The sequence below is a fragment of the Budorcas taxicolor genome, chromosome 19 (genome assembly GCF_023091745.1).
Source record: "Budorcas taxicolor isolate Tak-1 chromosome 19, Takin1.1, whole genome shotgun sequence".
Classification (NCBI taxonomy): domain Eukaryota; kingdom Metazoa; phylum Chordata; class Mammalia; order Artiodactyla; family Bovidae; genus Budorcas; species Budorcas taxicolor.
Window position 1 is genome coordinate 11309703 of NC_068928.1, and position 5906 is coordinate 11315608.

Consider the following 5906-nt stretch of genomic DNA (forward strand, 5'->3'; position numbering starts at 1 on the left):
TTTCACATTGCAGTGAAATTCCACTTTAAAAGTTTGCATTGTTGAAGTAATTCTCTCTTATCTCTGTGTTTTTTAATCTATTCATTTACACTTAATCAGACAATGCAAAGATTAGCCTTGTAAAATAGGGATTGGATTTCCAACTCAAGGTACACTACCAGTGCACATCCTAAACCAAGCAGATTCAAAATTATAATAGTAATGTAAACAATTTGGTTAGAGACTTTACAGTTCCATCAGAGGATGGAAGTACTTTCACCAAATATACTTTGAATAAGACTATGTTCTTAAAGAACTACGAATAACATCACTTAAATAAAATGAAATCCCACGTAACCAGGTGTAGTATGATTTTTAAAGATATTTTCTTAGTGTAATATAGTAGGGCAGGTTAAAATGTGAACTCTGCAATGAGACTGGTTGGATATCAAATTCTACTTCTGCCTCTTCATTTGCTCTATGACCTAGAGCAAGTTGCTTATCTTATCTGTGCTTTATTTTTGTGCAAAACTGGGGAAATAATAATACCTAACTAATATGGTTGTTTTAAGGATTAAATGAGTTAATTCCTATAAACCACTTACAATGTTGTCTGGAATGATGATACAAGAGCTCATGCAACAATAATCATAATGATAATAATGCTATTACTTTAGAAGTTTAGTTATTAAAAAGAACAGGATCATTCATTATCCTAGCATTAACAAAATTAGAGACTAGAACATTTACCATTTTAGTTTTTAAATTATCTGATGATAGCTAGGTATATTAACAATTTAAACTATCATATTTCTGTTTTTGCATCATGAAATGGTAACCAAGACGCTTAGCAACAAGAAATGCTCCACTGCTGTGGATTTTATAAGGTGAGTTTCAATACACATTCAGAGGAAATACCATTTATAAGCATAGAGTTAATTGAATGCTCACAGGAAGAGCATAGTTAAGTACTATTCCTTGGTGGGCTGGTGAATTATGCCTTACAATTACTACTTCGCTGTGGGAAAAAAAACAGCTTGTCTTTCTTCCAAGGAAGGTAAAATTGGCAGTATGGGAACATTGAAAAGTTCTGGCAGGTTTATATATTTTATTTTTTTTTAATTCATTCTTCCCAATTGGAAATATAATAAAGATTTTTCTAACAAGGTTTTGTTCCATTGTCTTGTCTGATAAGTTTAGACAGGAGGGTAAACATGACCTTATTTTAGTTGGGACCACTGGGGATTATCTTTCAAATATGACTTTTTCTTGTATAGTTATGCCTCTATATCATATCTATCCATATTACACACTTTATTAGTGAGTTAGGAAATTGTATCATTTATCATGTGTTAACCAAACATTCCCATCACCTGTGTTCAGTTCAGTTCATTCGCTCAGTCGTGTCTGACTCTTTGCGACCCCATGAATTGCAGCACACCAGGCCTCCCTGTCCATCACCAACTCCCAGAGTTTACCCAAACTATGTCCATTGAGTCGGTGATGCCATCGAACCATCTCATCCTCTGTCGTCCCCTTCTCCTGCCTCCAATCCCTCCCAGCATCAGGGTCTTTTCCAATGAGTCAACACTTTGCATCAGGTGGACAAAGTATTGGAGTTTCAGCTTCAGCATCAGTCCTTCCAATGAACACCCAGGGCTGATCTCCTTCAGAATGGACTGGTTGGATCTCCTTGCAGTCCAAGGAACTCTCAAGAGTCTTCTCCAACACCACAGTTCAAAAGCATCAATTCTTCGATGCTCAGCTTTCTTCACAGTCTAACTCACATCCATACATGACCACTGGAAAAACCATAGCCTTGATCAGACGGACCTTTGTTGGCAAAGGTCTCTGCTTTTTAATATGCTATCTAGGTTGGTCATAACTCACCTGTGTTACTGAGATGTAACTTTTTATTCTCTTGTTTAATCTTACCTAATAGTAACATGGTAAATGAATTGATGCTTTTGAACTGTGGTGTTGGAGAAGACTCTTGAGAGTCCGTTGGACTGCAAGGAAATCCAATCAGTCCATTCTAAAGGAGATCAGTCCTGGGTGTTCATTGGAAGGACTGATGCTGAAGCTGAAACTCCAAAACTTTGTCCACCTGATCCGAAGAGTTGACTCATTGGAAAAGACCCTGATGCTGGGAGGGATTGGAGGCAGGAGAAGGGGACGACAGAGGATGAGATGGTTGGATGGCATCACCGACTCGATGGACATAGTTTGGGTAAACTCCGGGAGTTGGTGATGGACAGGGAGGCCTGGCGTGCTGCAATGCATGGGGTCACAAAGAGTCGGACACGACAGTGACTGAACTGAACTGAACACAGTAAAATTCAGATATTATTTTTTTGCTTGTTTTAATATAGTTATTCTTTTTAAGTATTGAAGATATTTGGAGATCTAAAATCTGAAATGACTACATGCAAATGAAAGATTAGTTCTGCTGTTTCTGGTTTTACTGAAGGTGGGTTTTATAGCTGTAGTTGGCATCTCACTGATGAAAATAAAATGTGCTCTAGAGATGCTAATATTTTTAACCCAGATATATCATATGTAACTTAATAGCTTATGGGAGATATATTTTAATTATCATGAAAGGTAACAAACTATATTTTCTCTGATTTATGATTTTTAACATCTCCCTTTTTCCTTTTATCTTTAAAACACCCACTGAGTATTAGTTTTGTAGAAAGTTCTGTAAATCTGTTTTTTCTTATTGACTTATTTCTCTCAATTATTCCTGTTTATAACCCTTCTCTCTTTTTTGGCTTCTATTTATACTAAATTAGGACTTGCATACTAGTACTCCTTAAATAGGACTTTCCAGGTGATTCAGAACGTAAAGAATCTGCCTGCAATGCAAGAGACATGAGTTCAATCCGTGGGTTGGGAAGATCCCCTGGAGAAGGGAATGGCAACCCACTCCAATATTCTTCCCTGGGAAATCCCATGGACAGAGGAGCCTGGCTGGCTACAGCCCATGTGATTGCAAAGAGTCAAATGTGACTGAGCAACTAACTTGCACTTTCACTTAAAATAAATGTATATAACATGTCAATTGATTAGAAGATGTAAAATGTTAATTATTCCCAAATTGATAGACAGGTTTAATGAAATTCCTTTCAGAATCCCAGAAAGAGTTTTGAAGATATAGACAAAGATTTAAAAATGTGTATGAAAAGGAAAAGGCACTGGAATAGCTAAAACAATTTTGAAAAAGAATAAAGAAGAAGTCTACTTGATTCCAAGACTTGGTATATACCCACAGTAATCAAGACTGTGTGAAAGCCTTGACATATATACACTCAGTTCAGTTCAGTCGCTCAGTCATGTCCGACTCTTTGCGACCCCATGAATCGCAGCACGCCAGGCCTCCCTGTCCATCACCAACTCCCGGAGTTCACTCAGACTCACGTCCATTGAGTCAGTGATGCCATCCAGCCGTCTCATCCTCTGTTGTCCCCTTCTCCTCCTGCCCCCAATCCCTCCCAGTATCAGAGTCTTTTCCAATGAGTCAACTCTTCTTGACCAACTCTTCTTGAGGTGGCCAAAGTACTGGAGTTTCAGCTTTAGCATCATTCCTTCCAAAGAAATCCCAGGGCTGATCTCCTTCAGAATGGACTGGTTGGATCTCCTTGCAGTCCAAGGGACTCTCAAGAGTCTTCTCCAACACCACAGTTCAAAAGCATCAATTCTTCGGTGCTCAGCCTTCGTAACAGTCCAACTCTCACATCCATACATGACCACAGGAAAAACCATAGCCTTGACTGGACGGACCTTAGTCGGCAAAGTAATGTCTCTGTTTTTGAATATGCTATCTAGGTTGGTCGTACCTTTCCTTCCAAGGAGTAAGCGTCTTTTAATTTCATGGCTGCAGTCACCATCTGCAGTGATTTTGGAGCCCCCAAAAATAAAGTCTGACACTGTTTCCACTGTTTCCCCATCTATTTCCCATGAAGTGATGGGATCAGATGCCATGATCGTTTTCTGAATGTCAAGCTTTAAGCCAACTTTTTCACTCTCCTCTTTCACTTTCATCAAGAGGCTTTTGAGTTCCTCTTCACTTTCTGCCATAAAGGTGGTGTCATCTGCATATCTGAGGTTATTGATATTTCTCCTGGCAATCTTGATTCCAGCTTGTGTTTCTTCCAGTCCAGCGTTTCTCATGATGTACTCTGCATAGAAGTTAAATAAGCAGGGTGACAATATACAGCCTTGACATACTCCTTTTCCTATTTGAAACCAGTCTGTTGTTCCATGTCCAGTTCTAACTATTGCTTCCTGACCTGCATACAGATTTCTCAAGAGGCAGGTCAGGTGGTCTGGTATTCCCATCTCTTTCAGAATTTTCCACAGTTTATTGTGAGCCACACAGTCAAAGGCTTTGGCATAGTCAATAAAGCAGAAATAGATGTTTTACTGGAACTCTCTTGCTTTTTCCATGATCCAGCGGATTTTGGCAATTTGATCTCTGGTTCCTCTGCCTTTTCTAAAATCAGCTTGAACATCAGGGAGTTCACGGTTCACATATTGCTGAAGCCTGGCTTGGTACTAGCATGTGAGATGAGTGCAATTGTGTGGTAGTTTGAGCATTCTTTGGCATTGCCTTTCTTTGGGATTGGAATGAAAACGGACCTTTTCCAGTCCTGTGGCCACTGCTGAGTTTTCCAAATTTGCTGGCATATTGAGTGCAGCACTTTCACAGCATCATCTTTTAGGATTTGAAACAGCTCAACTGGAATTCCATCACCTCCACTAGCTTTGTTCATAGTGATACTTTCTAAGGCCCACTTGACTTCACATTCCAGGATGTCTGGCTCTAGGTGAGTGATCACATCCTCATGATTATCTGGGTCATGAAGATCTTTTTTGTACAGTTCTTCTGTGTATTCTTGCCACCTCTTCTTAATATCGTCTGCTTCTGTTTGGTCCATACCATTTCTGTCCTTTACTGAGCCCATCTTTGCCTGATATGTTCCCTTGGTATCTCTAATTATCTTGAAGAGATCTCTAGTCTTTCCCATTCTTTTCCTCTATTTCTTTGCATTGATCGCTGAAGAAGGCTTTCTTATCTCTTCTTGCTGTTCTTTGGAACTCTGCATTCAGATGCGTATACCTTTCCTTTTCTCCTTTGCTTTTCACCTCTCTTCTTTTCACAGCTATCTGTAAGGCCTCCTCAGACAGCCATTTTGCTTTTTTGCATTTCTTTTCCATGGGGAAAAGATCCCGGTCTGATCCCTGTCTCCTGTACAATATCATGAACCTCAGTCCATAGTTCATTAGGCACTCTATCTATCAGATCTAGGCCCTTAAATCTATTTCTCACTTCCACTGTATAATCATAAGGGATTTGATTTAGGTCATACCTGAATGGTCTGGCGGTTTTCCCTACTTTCTTCAATTTGAGTCTGAATTTGGTAATAAGGAGTTCATGATCTGAGCCACAGCCAGCTCCTGGTCTTGTTTTTGTTGACTGTATAAAGCTTCCATCTTTGGCTGCAAAGAATATAATCAATCTGATTTCGGTGTTGACCATCTGGTGATGTCCACGTGTAGAGTCTTCTCTTGTGTTGTTGGAAGAGGGTGTTTGCTATGACCAGTGCATTTTCTTGGCAAAACTCTATTAGCCTTTGCCCTGCTTCATTCCGCATTCCAAGGCCAAATTTGCCTGTTACTCCAGGTGTTTCTTGACTTCCTATTTTTGCATTCCAGTCCCCTATAATGAAAAGGACATTTTTTTGGGTGTTAGTTCTAAAAGGTCTTATAGGTCTTCATAGAACCGTTCAACTTCAGCTTCAGCATTACTGGTTGGGGCATAGACTTGGATTACTGTGATATTGAATGGTTTGCCTTGGAAACGAACAGAGATCATTCTGTCGTTTTTGAGATTGCATCCAAGTACTGCATTTCGGACTCTTTTG